General features: G+C 43.2%; 1 protein-coding gene across 18 annotated transcripts in view; it reads right to left on the reverse strand.

Annotated features, from left to right (window-relative positions):
• The window catches only part of CLEC16A (C-type lectin domain containing 16A), a 170,462-nt gene that overhangs the window by 46,797 nt on the left and 108,505 nt on the right, over positions 1-15,160 (reverse strand). For 12 of the 18 annotated variants that reach the window (XM_065030484.1, XM_065030486.1, XM_065030487.1 and 9 more), the window contains 3 exons: positions 7,098-8,847; positions 3,294-3,380; positions 2,154-2,267 (listed from right to left, as the gene is read on the reverse strand). The gene's annotated coding sequence lies outside the window, so the exon portion shown is untranslated. Of the gene's footprint in view, positions 1-2,153; positions 2,287-3,293; positions 3,381-7,097; positions 8,848-15,160 lie in introns of all 18 variants that reach the window. The other 6 variants (XM_065030478.1, XM_065030473.1, XM_065030477.1 and 3 more) reach the window with 6 other exon arrangements.

Consider the following 15,160-nt stretch of genomic DNA (forward strand, 5'->3'; position numbering starts at 1 on the left):
CTCACACAGCAGCTTGCCAGCGCTCAGATGTTCAGAGGCTCTGTACTGCTTTTTAGCATGGGATATGAGCAACACTGAGATTTCATTCCAGGATTTTGCTTTTTCCTTTGTTTTATTTTGAAAATGCTGAAGGACATAGTCATATCTGGTTCAGGATTTTCACATCTGATTATTAATTCTCCCGGAAAGATGATTTGCCTGGGAAGAGTATTGTTTGAATGTGCTTTTGTTACTGTTATTGAGGGTTCTTCCTTCCCTTCTTCTGTTCCTCCATTTCACAGAAGGCTCATACATCATTGTAATCCTGGATGAGAACCCCCTTTAAAAAAAACTCTGCTGGCTTCAGCAGTCTTGTAAAACTGCTGCATTGCAACCAGGCTGCAAGTAAGCAAGGCAGAGGAAGGACAGAGTGACACAGGTGACCACTCTGGCCCCCTCACCCTCAAAAACCTGGACAATCCGGAGGTGAAGGGGGCCGTGCCCTCACCTGTAAGTAAGGAGTGGGGGATTTCCTGCTCTTCTCGAGGAGAAATCTATAGGGAAATGCCCCAATAGTTTCCTTATCTGTGTGTCTCCTCCTGCGGGATTTCTGAAAGTGTTGTTACACAAGTTGTGAAATCTGTCCTGTCCTTTCGGAGGGGGCAAGTACAGACTTGCTGGAGCCGGAGGACAGCAAAGGACAGAGGTAGCTTCAACTTCTTCCCTGTGTCTATACCGGCACCTGTAAGAAGTTGTGTAGTACAGGAGGTGTGGGCTCTGAGCCAGCCTGCTCTGGCTCTCAGCAGGCATGACTCATTTTGGCTTGATAATGGACTAAATCCAGCCACCCAGCTACTGGTTGGCAAGCTTGAATCCACCTGCCATGGATGTCGCTGCTGAAAGCAGGAGTCCCAGGCACCCAGATCAGATGGAGCGTTCGCTGCCAGCAACTGGGAGGCCGCAGAAGAGAGGAGGAGGGTGGGGTGTGGGTAGGAACACACGGACACGCCATGGGCTGCTGAGACAATGGGAATATAGTCAGGTAAGTGAGAGCCAAAGCAGAGACTGCTGGAGCTGTTTGAAAGCAACAATGGAAACATTTAGCCTTGGGAAAGCGGTGCCCATTCATCCATGATGATGCTGCTACGTGAAATTTCCGCGATTTTCCTTAAAATGGCGATTTGACACACTTTGAAGTCCTTACTTGGTAGGGCAAATGTACTCACAGGAAGTGGAGAAGGGTCATTTCATTCAAGGAGCTACAAGGTAATTCCTTTAACCATTCATACACAGCAGATCCTGCTCCTCTTTCTACCTGTACTAGACAATTCTTCCCACTTCCCTCCTGGAGTTATGTAAACACTGCGGTGCCTTCAGTACATTCCTGTAACACATACAGTGTGCCGAGTGGTTGATCCTCCAAACTGAAAGTGATAAGGAGGTAAAAGATGCTCTGAAAAAGCAGGCTCAGCCATCCTGTTCACCTGGCCCCCACACTGAAGTGTTAAAGGGAACCTGAAGGACTTAGTCCAACTAGCTTGACCCTCAGCAGCATGGCCAGCATAACCTTTCTCTGGGTTTTTCTAAACCAAAGCGTGTCTTAGCACATCGGCCAAGCCTGGTAAGTAAAACCAGTCCCAATTGACATTTTGCATTCCTGAAAGTGAGGTTCTTCTCAATAATTTTAGTTCTTTCTTGTGAACCAGTAACTAGAAGGCTGCCAACTGTATATTTCATGTGACAGAACCACTGTAGGGAGGGTGTTCTTTAACCAGCTCAAAGTGTGGTGTCACAGACATCTGGGACAGGCCAGCAACTTCCCCCACAACTTGGCCTTTCTCTTTCTCCAGCCCTGCTCCTGTGCTCTGGAATCCTACCTCATCCTTTATTTTGGCTCTCAAACCCTTCCAGAGCCAATACAACTTGCTCTCTTAGGAAAAAAAAATAATCCAGTCATGTCACATTAACTAGCCAAAATGGCTAAAAAAAGCATCCAAGAAATGGCAGAACCTCTGCAAAACAGGAGTATGTGGCTGGGAGAGATTAGAATTATTTGGAGTTTAGGATTGCCAGTTGTTCTGTTATTTGTGTTGACCTCTACACTGCTGTAAGTAAGAAACACCCCTGTGTATTACAGAACAAGGAGGGCTCCTAGGATGCACCTGTTTGCTTACCAGATCTGGCAAATCAGTCGTGCGGAACGTCAATATAAGAAAAACTTCTCAATGTAGGCCAGAGTCACTGAAGAGCTACTGCAGAAGCCTGCTGTTGAGTTTGGCAGGATCATACTGGAAATGAAATGCTGAACTGAAAACATGTACCAAATAGATGAGACAAATAATTCAGAGTTTATTAATAATGTGGCAGGTAGGATGCAAACGAGCATGTAAAGTGACTGACTTGGCTAAGCCTGTCACAAAAGGGGAATGGCCTGACTGATTACGAAAAGCCTGCTGAAGAAAGAGTTGATGCAAAACTTTCTCTCCATTAATTCTCCAGGAAGATTAAGTTAAAAATTTAAATGCTAAATTTAGATTTCTTTGGAAAAAAAAAAACAACCAAAACCCAAACCAAAATAGCTGTAATTAAGGAGTAAAATAAAAGACTGACCAAGAGAAAAAAACACGCTGCTGACTAACAAGAGCATTTCAGATTTACAGTGAACTGCATTAGCAAGCAATTCAGAATTAAAGTCTCAGTTTTCCTCAGACTTTTTAGGCAAAATTCCAATTGAAGTTGCTGCAGAAAGTTGACAGTGATTGCAAAACTGAATTAAAAAGAGATCTGGATTTGAGAAATCCTTTTGAGAAAAGGATTTGAGTTTTTGCTAAAACATGAGAAATCCCTTTTGCACAAAACGTAATCGAGGGGTTGAAGGAAAACACCCTATTTTATTTGCCTAGTTACCTCTTCTGCATCTGGAAAGATTTAACTTGTGATTTCACAGATAGGGCTATCAAATGTTAGCTGTCCAGAAACAGAGTTCTCAGGGGAAGGGCTGCAGCTGAACAAAAGCCTGAGCATCTGATCCAAAGCCACTGGCAATGGAGAGAAATTTTCCAATCATCTGTGGAGATTTAGACCTCAGAACAGGAGGAAACAGCAGAACCTTCTCCGAGTGTGCAAAGAACTAAAGCCTTCTGGCCAGCAGCAGGCACACGCAGGGACAAGCACAAGAATTTGTTCGGGTGACTCGTACGTACAGACCACTGCTGGGTCAAAGCAGGCATGCCAGACAATACTAGGTTCCTGGAAAAATGGGAAGGAAGAAAAAAGCAGGAGGAAAAAACAACAGTATTTTTTTTTTTACTTACTGGAATCCAAGATCATCTTCACAGAAAATGCAGTTTGTTACTATAATTTGGAAAAAAGATTGTCGTAATCTGCCTGTTGGTAATTCCCTGAAAAGAAAGAACAGGCTTTAGGCCAGTATGCTCTTATTTTTCTTGCACAGGAGCCGTCAATTCCTTTCATCTTGCTGCAGGATACTTTTTCTTAAACTTTAGCTTTCTCTGTGTTTGGAAAATACCAGAGGTAAGAGAGTAGCATAGGTGAGAGGAATCCCTCCAGGCAGTAGTTACTATCTCACTGGAGGACGTTCTTCCCCAGGCAGGGAAGCAGTGGGGAGGTGTGGGCTGAGGCTGGGTGCCTGACTCTGCTGTGCTTTGTTACACCTCCTGGTTGAAGAAGATAGTAGATTTAATAGATTTAATGAGGGCCAAAGGGGAACAGAAGGGGCTGTAACCCGCTCCCCTGTTAGCTCTGAGCAAAGCAACGGCTCTGGCACAATAGAGCTGTACCTCATCTCAATGCAACTGAATCAGGCCTTGTAGGGCCAGGGAAGGGCAAATTAACTTTGTCACTTCTGTGACACAGAAATCCCTGCTAGGATCACAGATGTGCCTCTGCCTTTCTCCTTGTAGCAGAACTTGATATACCTGGGCATTCTATAGGTGCTCCAAATGTAGGACCAACAGCCCTCCTAGGGAATGCCAAAAGGATACAAGACAAGGATTTATTTGTGCCACACATTTGCAAAAAATGACAAATCAGTCTGTACTAGAAGTAAGTGGTGACCTATGAATCTGAAATGAAATAGAATACTATGGAACATCAGCAAAATGTTCCCAGGCACAGTTCTGGAGAAATGACTACTCAGATAGTGAAAATATTTGAACTGGATTTGCACAGCTGTTGTCAAATATGCTCAAAAATGTTTGAAGAGAAACATGCAACATGGCACATGCACCTTGATGTCAGTTCCAGTGACACAGTCTCTGCGCGCCTGAATTGTCCTGACAATCCTGTTACAGCAAAGGCTGTTCAAATTGTTGTTTTTAAAAGAGGAACAGGAGGTCAGCTCAACACAAGAGATGACTGTAACTTTCAGTAAAGCAGCCGTTTAGTGAAGCGAGCCCGGGACGTGTTGTGCTTTTGTAGTTCAAAGCGAGCGTTTCTCTGTGCGCGCCTGGCTTTTAACACCACCCCTCCATGTGATTAAAGAAAGCCACAAGAAAGAGGTTTCTACATTATTATCTCTTCCTGGAAAACAAACCTGACTGTTTCCCCGAAGTTTGCTGGTACAGAATTATGCCGCTTTGAAGGCAGCCAGCCGTTTGGGCTGCCCGTCCACCTGCCTTCCTTGCAGTTGTCATTATCTCTGCTTTACGTTACCTGGAATTTAGCAATCCCTCACTCTCTTTCCTCCTAGGTTTCAGTAGCTGTTCAAAATGAAAATCAATAGTTTTCCTTTTACTCCCAGGTACAGCCTTTCAGATAATCACATCATATTGTGCAAGAGCTGCTTGGAGCCCAGGCAGCAGAAAGAGCCCTTGAATAAAGAGTTTCCAGTAAAGCAGCTGCCTTTTTCTAGCATTTCACTGTTTAGTTGTAACACTGGTTTAGATCAACATTGGGTTTTTATCAAGTGATTCAAGTGATATGTTAGTGGCATGGCTGAAACAACTCAGTTTTTGTTATTTTTTTTTAAATACTTCACATTAGAGACTCTAAATAAATAAAGATCTTACGAGTCAGTGGATTTCATTCCTGTCAAATGGCCATTGAATTAGAACAAAATAACCTCAAACCTCTCATCAGCAGAACTTCATGCGTAGTTTCAGTTTCTGTTTTGCTATTAACAGGCTTGTAAATTGGTTAGAGTAATCCTACTTCTTTTTTAAGAAAGTTGTCATCATGACGGATACATGAAAGGCCTCAGGAAACCCCCTCCCTCTTCCCCCAGAAGTGTCAGGTTTGTGAGGAAGAGCTGGCATTGCAAAAGTCTGGACATAATTTAACACATTTTCTCAGTAGATGGGGCAGCCTCACCCGCTGAAGATCCAGCACAGTCTCCCTGATGCAACTGGAGCCGCGCAGACGGGGGGCAGATCCTTCCCTAAGAACACACAGCGCGGACTCGAAGAGCTCAGCACTGAAAGCGAATATCTATGGCTGACAGTTCTCATAATCCAGATTATCTGAAATATCAGATGACCTCAGAGACCAGCCAGGTTTCTGCCAGTACTGCAGAGAAGTTTATGTATAAAACTTCTAAGAAGTTCACAGTATAAGTGACAAATGGAAAAGCTGAAAGTGGCATGTTCTTAGAAATACAGTGACAGGGCTGGGGGGAGGGTTGGGGCAAAGTGCTGCCTTTGCTTTGTATTGGGTCTTTTTTTTTTAAAAAAAAAAAAAGTAAACTCACCTCATCTGCTTTTCTAAATGTTACATGTATATTTATATTTATGCTACAAATAAGCGGACACCTTTTGGTATATTGTGGCACCATAACATAAATGCAACTAGTTGCATCCCTGCTCTGTCCACATAAGATACGTGGGCATAACTGCCCCCCTGCCCTGTCAATACAACAAAAGTCACCCTGCTAAATATTTCCTTTTCCTCACCATCAACAAATGTGGACTGTTTCCTTAAGTTTTACTTGCCTCATCTGTTGTAATTACAGAGTGAACTATCAAGAGCAGAAATAGCAGTCAAAGATGGGAGTTTTAATCAGATTAGAAATGTAAAAGATCCAAAGCTTGCTTTCAAAAGACTCATATCTTTTAGAAAAATAATCAAATTTCAACACTGCCACAACACAGTTTGTGATTAAGCTATTTTTGTTAATCTTAAAACATTTCTAACAGGAAATTGTTGTAACTTTCCTTTTCCCTCAGAGCCTCAGTGCAGAGAAACCCCAGGTTTATAAGCAGAGAGCTAAAAAAACAAAGAGCAAAACCAGTCAAAATTTACAAGTGTGCAGCTGGGCAAGAGGCCACCTTCCACACTGACAAGACACCCCAAAATCCTCACCATCGTTCCCAGGCTAAAGAATGCTCTCGTTCAAGAGCCTGTACTGGAAAGAGTCCTGAAGACAACTTTGCATACAAATAGGTTCCCAAACCACAGTGAAATTTGCCCTTATTGGGACATTTTGGGACTGCACAAACAGATTCACGTCACGCCAACAAAGCCAAGGCCTGGTGAGAGCTTGGTGGCAGGTTTTAGATACAGCTGTCTCTCTGTCAGGTCCACAGGGTTGGTAAGCAAGGTAAAACACATATTGATCTTGGTCAGGGATGTGGCACATGGGCTTTCTTTTCCCTTCAGGTCCCAGTCCATGTTCTATAGGAATGGTCCAACCGAGGGCACATGAAAGCTTTGCTGCAGCTGCATAGTGTCCTCTTTATAACCCTCTTTATTGCCTACATGAAGGATCAGTCGGCAGCTGTGTCAGTTAGCTTGGATTTTAAGACTTCCTTCTCCACACACCTCCAGCCTGGTCTCCCCCCATTCCAAAGAACTACAACTGGCTTGGTTCCAGCTCCTTCCCGTGCACACAGATGCCCTCATCCCGTTGGCACTGCCACGGGGAGATCCCAGCTCTCAAACAGCACCAGCTGTCACTACACCACCTGGACTACATTTCCTTCCTTCTCTCCATCCTCCCTTTGGCACAAGTGCCACAAGCACTCTGCGTCTTTGTTTTTTTCCTGTTATGGTGCTGCTTGGCTGCCTTGGTAATACCTGCTATTTTATTGCGCTTTTAATGTCTTCTATGGGAAGAAACGACAGACCAGAAGAAAGGGTGTTGCAGGCTAAATGTGACTTACCAGTGCCTTTACTATGGTAGTGATAATTCTGTAAGTCTAGAGAAGCAAGACTGTATTCCAGATACGGTGTCCATGGACAGTGTAGCCACTTCAGCTCATCTTTGCCAAGCAGATGGGAGAGATTTCAGGCAAAAGGCTAGAGACAAGAGAAAAAATAAAGTTTTCTTTACCCTATGTGTAGGATGATTGCATGATCCAATAACAGAAATACACATAAAGCCAGAGATGTATGTAGCAATCAGTCACTTAGTTGGGTGTCTATTCATTCAAACCAGAATTACTCCACAATGCCCACAATCCATCAGAGACAGAACAGCTTAATTGAAAACAAGCTGGTGAGGGAATGATTTAACCCAGAAATATGTGGTTGATGAACAGGAGTTCCAGGTCCCAAAATAGCTCCATTAAACCTCAGTAAACTGAGTGAGCATATCCCTCAGTGTTGATTTCTGCAAAACACAGGACTCTCAAGACACCTCAGCCGGCAGCTTTCTAGAACTGTGCTGAACATTGAGAGCACTGATTTATACAAATACTGTTTTTCCTTAAAATCCAGGGGCATTTTGAAGTGTATCCAAACATATGAAACTTTCCTTTAAGCAATAATCTCATTGCAAAGTTCTGACATGCCAAGAATTCCCCCCCATTCAGGAGATAAGTGGAACACAGTAACAAAATGTAACCCAGTATTCTGTAGCCTAGTCTGACTGGGACAAGAGCTGAAATGCTTTTTGATGGAAACTTTTTAAGATATAGATTCTAAACTGAAGTCTTTAACCAGGACATGAGTCCAGCTTTCTTCAGACTCAGGTATTTTCAGCCCACATTCAAAATTCGTACCTCATTGGACTGATTTTATCCAGTGTGCTCCGAAGTCCAAGCATTTTGACTAAGTGCCACCTCCACTAACGTTCAAAAGCAGTTTACATTTGACTTATATTTCACTTTCTTCCTATATTCAAATTCCCTGCTCTAATTGCCATTTCGAGTTAACCCTTACCCATTTCTGGAAATCTGCATGTTCACTAGTTGGAGAGAGGAAACTCTGAATTTAAGCACCAGAACTAGTCAGTAATGGAACAAGGGTTTGTTTTATCACCAAAAAAAGCTACACCGGGAAAAATACACCTTGTGTGGTACTGACTCAGCGTGAGGAAAAGTGGCACAAGATAGTATTGTTCTTCTCACCTTGTTCCCTGCCAGGCTACTTCAATGCTGCAACACAAATAACAAGAAATGGCAACAGCTGAAGACATGATCCACATCTCAGTAACACATAAAAGGGTTCAAGGGTGGTTTACACACTCATACTTTGATTCAGAATGGGAAGAAGGAAATAATTTATTCCTTGTTACAGGAAAGAGTATTTCATTCAATCCCTGTCACCAGGATTATTCAGAAATGTGTTGCTGCAATGCCTCAGTGCTGCGCCCATCGGACTCATGCCACTCACCTCTTCTGCAAGAGGAATTTATTTACCTCAGATTATACCTAATGCACACATGTCCTGTGTGCCACACAGGTTCTTCAGCCAGATGGATACTTAAACCAGCCAGCAACCACTCAGCCAAACCAGCTTGCTGGCACAGTCCCCAGGGAACACTGAGTGGTGCCGCTTCTAGCTGGCTGCTCGTTCAGACGTGTGTCTACCGGTTGTGGGTTGAAACTCCTCTTGACTTCAGAGGCCCTTCCTCTCCTGGACAAATCCTCCTCATGCAGTAAATGCTAACCAATAATCAGGATGAATGGTCTGGAGGAGAGATTAAAGAGTAATACAAGAGTAAGCACAGAAGAATTCATCATCACCAAAAGAAAAAACAATACAATAACACTGAGCTTAACTAGCTTGGGAAAACGTCCCAGAAGAATAACCCTTATCTGGTAAGTAAAACTATTGGAAAAAGCAGCAGGAAGCATACTGGAAAGAAGGGGAAACTCTGCTGCTATGCCATGGGCAGGCTGAACATCAATTCTGTTTTCACTCCAGGTTGCACTCTGTGCCACTCACTCCTACTGACAAAAACACACACACTTTCAGTTAGTATCACATTCAGCAGAAAACCTGCACAAAGCCTGAAGCACAAACTGAAATGACTCACATGGTGAATACACCTATTCACAGCTTCCCGAGTATGTTTAATAGAGGTGGGTATTTATACTTACATCTGACAGATCTGAATTTCTTAGCTTGCTTATACTTTCTTCGGAAAAAACTGTATTTATAATGTTTTTTTATAGAATGTAGTCAATGAAACTAATATACAGTACTTTTAGCTAATTCATATCTAAAATGACACTGCTTTAATATTTTAAGAGCAGGGGAAATGCACATGGGTCCAGAAAAGCAAAAAAATAAATGTCTGAAGAGACTGATAATATGAAAAATGGAAGATCTGAGCTTGGAGCATCTGTAGTCAACCCCAGAGCAAAAAGCTACAGGGAGCTAAAAGAGAACATCATCCAGATATGGTCAAAATAGGGATGAGAAGGAAATAAAAAAGAAGGTGCAGAACAATTTAAAGTACAGTGGTAAGGAAGAAGTGGCTTGCAGGAACATAGCTCTTGTAAAGCTCTTATCCCTAGTTTACTTTGGCATTTTAACAGATACAGTTTGGCCTGAGATGAGAAGCAATCTGATATTAATTTGAAAATACTCAGTAAGATGTCCTGTCCATGAACCCTTCAAGGACTCCCATTCTCCTGCAGTTATTTGAAGATAAACATTTTCCCATTTTATTATTCTAAAAATGTTCTTTATTTGTTTTAGTATAAAAGAAGAATGTATGCTGCAGACTCCTGGAAGACGGTTAACATAATAGAATGTTTCTGTCACTGGGGCCCAAACTGAAAAGGGCACAGGCACTTGAACAGCCCTAAACTTGGGCTGGGTATTGGGTGACATTTAAAAGATTCTGGTGGAGAAACCGTTACTGAATATCAGAGTGAAATTAAATGGATATCTGGAATGCTATGTTCGGTTGCCCTAAACTACATCAGAAGACAACATGTACACACCTAGCAGGGCTTTAAAACACAATTTCACAATAGCCTGCTTAGGTTAACTCAGTGACATCTGTTGAACACACTCTGCAATTAAACAAGAAAGAGGTTGCCAAGAGTCATATAGGCAGCAAAACATTTTCTTCTCCTTTTAGACATTTCTTTTTTAAAGAACTAACCTTCAAAACTGGGTGTGAAGAGGGGACTCTGAGCTCCAGCTCTAAGCGTTAAAAATATTTTGGCACAATTTTGACCATATGCTCCCAATCCAGTTCCTAGATGGCTGCTGGGGAGAGCAGAACCCTGCGGAGCTTGTGTGCAAGTGCAAACCCCACGAGGTTTCCAGAGTGGCTGCAGGTTTGCACAGTCCTTGGCTTCACCGCAGTGTCCACCCCTCCTGGGAGTCACCTGCTGCACCTGAGTTTGAGTGGCACAGAGTGACTGCAGCCCCATCAGCTGAGGTGAGAAACGGCAGCGAGGAGCTCCCAGCAGCAGCCCTTTGTTCCAGGGACACAGAGCTTTGTGTGCCCATGAAGAGAAGCTTTTACATGACAGCAGCCGCAGATCTTCAGAACTGACGCGCTAAGGGCTATCGTTTTTAGGCTAAAACTACACTAGCAAACAATCCGCTGTTTAGAAAGCTTGTAATCTTTTGTTGTTACTAGGTGTGGAGAGCAGGCATCAGCCCTCCCATAGTGAGATCAAACGTGTTAGGAAAGGCTTCATCTGCCCTAGGAGCTGAAGTGTTCTCCTCAAGCCAAACTGCTCTTTTAATCACAAGACTGCCAACTAGCCAAGGGCAAGTCAGAGATTTGGTTGTGGGTGAAAAGAGAAAGACCTCAGCACAAACTTGGCTTCCAGCTGGGACACTCCTTTTACTTCAGCTTACTGTTCTCAACCTTGTCTCTTAACAGCTCCATATGTGGTTTCTTTCCCAATGGCTTTAACCTGGGCCTAACACAGCAACAAAGCAAAATTCACCATGTGCCTCAAGGGGAAAAATAGCAAGTGAATATCTAAACCATTTTCGTTGTCTCAAAGATAAGAGGATATCAAAAGTCTCTCCACATCAAAAATATATTGAGTTCTTCCTGTCCGCTAAGTCTCTGCCTTTCGGCCTTGTGAACCTCACGAGATAACAACTCAGAAAGATAAGGCTGCAGGAACCGGGAGTTGAAGCACGAACTGTTCTACACAGTCAGCCACTACTAATGAATTTCCTTTTGGCCTAATCAAGCCTGGTTTTACACTTCTACAATTATTTGGCCAAAACAGCTACACCAGTATATGCCCCAATATGGAGTCCAGTCTCCACTCCGGCTGGAATGAACTGTTCCAGCCTAAGGCATTGCCAGCTCGGTGCATCTCTGATCATCTGATGCTGCTGGACTCCCTTTATTATAACCCCACAAACATGAACAAGGACTTTTGCCTTTAGACAAACACTGGCCTCTATTCTAGAACAAGATGTAGAAACTAAAAGGGGTAACAGCTTCATACTTGTTATAAATACCTCCTTTTATGCAAGTATGCTTCTGTGAGAGAACAGCTTTTTCCTTTTAAGTTTTGGTGGCAATTTATTTAAATTACAAAGCAAGGGCTTTATAAATGCAGAATTAAAGATGAGATATGATCTTTGGAAAGAAAAAAAAAACAACATCCCACATTTATTTTCCTACATCCTGGGCAGCTGCAAGATCTTTTACATGTTATTAATGACCTTTTTATATACTTCACTTTCAGACTCCACCATTCTGGGACAATACCTTGTTTTAATAGCATCAACCCGAAATGTTTCTCAAGGTTTCTCACTCTTGTGTCCCACTCCTAAGTGTGGCAGAGACTCTCATTCAGAGAACATTTTCTTCGCTGCCTTGCAGGGCTGCGTATCTGCATCAGCGTGGAACTGATCTTTCTCTTGGAGCCTTACAGTACCAATTCAACGCTGTTTGCATATCCTTTTACAACAGCGTTCCATATGTCGTCTTTCAAGGTGATCCAGAAAATCCCAGAAACTAAAAAAGCACTGGGTATCCACCAGCTGTCCTAGTGGGATGGATCTTCCAGGACATAAGTGTCTTTGTACACACACGGCAGCATCTGACCTACAGGAGACACAGACTGTTCCCAACTTACGTAGAGCTCAGCTGGTATTAACAAGAACCTCAGTACACTCCGTGCAGGCAGCATCAGCTTCCTAGATGTTACAGCACTCTTAAGAGATAAGGTTAAAGATATCACATGTGCTGTGTGCTAAATGATTTAGTCAAATGTCTTGCAAGAAATTGTTGATGTATTCTCTTCCAGGAATGTTTCCCAGGAAAAACAGCCGGCAATTCACAACAGAACGCTTGAAGGCTGCCTCCCTATGCCAGCTGCAGCTTTGCTAGTAGCCTAGGGAGTAGGAGTTAACTTATATTCATATTTAGAGTGTGTTTCCACATAATTAAAGAACTCTATAGAGGAAAGGCATCTGCAAGTAGAAGCAGAGTAAATTCTGCAAGCAGGCCTATTCGGACTAAAAACTGAACCCACAAGCTTAAATGTAACTGGAGAAGGCTCTCCAACAGACAGCCTGTCCTGGTGCCCAGTCCCAAATGATACAAGGGAAACTCAGTCACTTTGCAATCTCAAGTTTAGGCAGTCCTTACTGGTTTCAGACTATGTCCTCCTCTCTCATATGTATTTTTAGTGTGTGCAGCTGCCAAAATTATGATGATATGGAAAACATCTTCTGCATCCGCTTCTCATTTAGCTTGGATGCACCGGTAGGAAGAACTGTCAGCTGAGCTAGAACTACAAGCAGCTTCTCTGCACTACAATTGCTTTTGTGGTCCTGGCTGCTCTGAGTTTGCTTTTTGCTCAGGTGGTGGGAAAGAAGTGAAAGCAGAGAAGATGTAACCAAGGGGTTAGCATTGAGAAGCTGCTCTTTCCCATGCCTTTTTTTGTTTTTCACACCGTCACAGCAGCAGATGTAGTGCATTTTGAAAGCTGTAAATCTTAGAAACAATATCCCAGGGTACACTATACAACATCAAAGCCATCATGTCTTCTTTAGATGCTGATGCTCTGACATGTACAGGCTGTTTTCATGCCTGTGGTCTAACATACACAAGCTAGATTGCACCCTGCTAGAACAGCGCAGTGCCAGCCAACTGCAGGCACCTGGGACTGTGCAGCTCTCTTGCCTTCCAGGAAGAGCAGAAAGAGCCTCCCCAGTGAGCAGATGTGTGAAGCTGTCACCATAATGATTACTAAGCAGGATCTTTCCCTTGGGTACATCCTGTACCAATAGCCAGAAGCGTATGAGAAAACTAATAACCAGATATCCTGTTATTTCTTCTGGCGTGCATGGTACTAAACATGTGAGGGTTTTTTCAAGGACATTACTGGCACCTCAACTGACAGAGGCTGTAAACTCAATCAATCACTGAAGCGGAAGATGAAGAAAGAGTCGTCCCTTTGCAAGGCAGGATGTTCCTGTGGGGAAATCATGCAGAGTAGAATCCACCCTAGGAGAGAACTGCATGGCAAAAGAGGAATTTAGTAAAGCTGTGGAATGAAAAAATGAAGAATGTAAATATTGCTGGGTAAAATTCAGCATGGATGAAAATAGCAGAATGTTTTCAATTGTGCTAATCTGCAGTTCATTAATTGTGCAAATGCAAGCACAGCTGCATCGGGTGACCTCAGATTTGAGATGCAATTGAAAAATGGGATAAAGCAAGGAGAGAGAAACTATCATGGAGTGATCTTGATGTGTCTTGACACTCCACAAAACAGAGGAGGCTCAGGAATGCTCAAAATCTCTGAACTGGACCCTAGAAATTGATAGGGTTGAATAAAACTGTGAAGCTTTACAGTTAACTTTGGATCCAGCTGGCAAACAGTTTTTTTGGTCTAGAATCTCAGAGTTTATGGTTTGTATTTACCAGCTTTTTCTCCTTGACAAAAACTTGGTTTTGTTTAGGGGATTTGTTGTTTGTTTTTGAGAACAGACTGAGAATTTTATATCACTAAATATTCTGAATCCATAATGAAACTGAGATATCTGGTAGCACCGCCAAAGCCGCTGCATCGGGCAGGTTTTCTGCTCAGCCCTTCACACACACCTTCTGCTGTGCCCAGGGCAGGTACTTGTGCTCTGGGCACTATGTGACACGTCGATGCTCCAGATGATCTACCCTCACCTTCTCTCAAGGAGGCAAGAACCAAAACGTAATTCTTGATCAGTTTAGTGCCCACCACCTCTCCTACCTGCTGTGGCTCAGAGGGCTGATTCGATGCAGTGAACCCTACCGGTGTCCTCCACTAGTGAGGACAGGGAACTCCTGCTAAGCAAAGAGAAGAGCACTCGACATGCTCTGTCACTCTTTCCCAAAAGAACAGCAGCCCTCTGGGAAGAAAGGGGTGAGCTGCTCTCTGGACAAAAGAAGCTGTGACCTATCAAGAGAGAGGTCCCAAACTCCTGCTCTGATCCCCGTGGCTGCAGATGTTGGACCAACCCTTGCCAATTAAAGAAACAACACAACTTCCTATTGCAAAAGAGTCCAAAGGTTAAAAAAGAAGGCAAAAGTAACACAGGATAACAGCACTGCACAAAGCCAAATCCTGCGGTAGTTAAAGTGAAACTTAACCAAACTCTAGTCTTCAGTAAAATCACATCATCATTCTACTTTACAGATTGGTGACTTGCCCACATCATCTACTAGGCCAGTAGTAAAATCAAAGAGTGAGGTATTGATTAAATATAGTCACAACCCTTACTGATCTGGACACTAAGAAGTCTAGGTGTGTTTAAGCTCAACCTAAAGCATAATCTAACACACTTTGAGGTATTTGTTCCCTCAGAACGCTTATTTGTCTCCACTGCCTACCAAGTGAGCTATAAGGAGAATCCCACCTCTGCTCTCCTGTACCTCAGTGTCCAGCGGTCTCTCCAGCCCCAGCAGCAGGCACTGTGTGGCGGTGCCGGCTCTTGCAGCTGTACTTTCCAGAAGGAAAGGAGAAAAGGGGTAAAAACAAATATGGGGGTTGGAAGAGGGAGTCAGTTCCCAAGAAGA

Source organism: Columba livia, chromosome 15 (genome assembly GCF_036013475.1).
Source record: "Columba livia isolate bColLiv1 breed racing homer chromosome 15, bColLiv1.pat.W.v2, whole genome shotgun sequence".
NCBI classification, from domain to species: Eukaryota; Metazoa; Chordata; class Aves; order Columbiformes; family Columbidae; genus Columba; species Columba livia.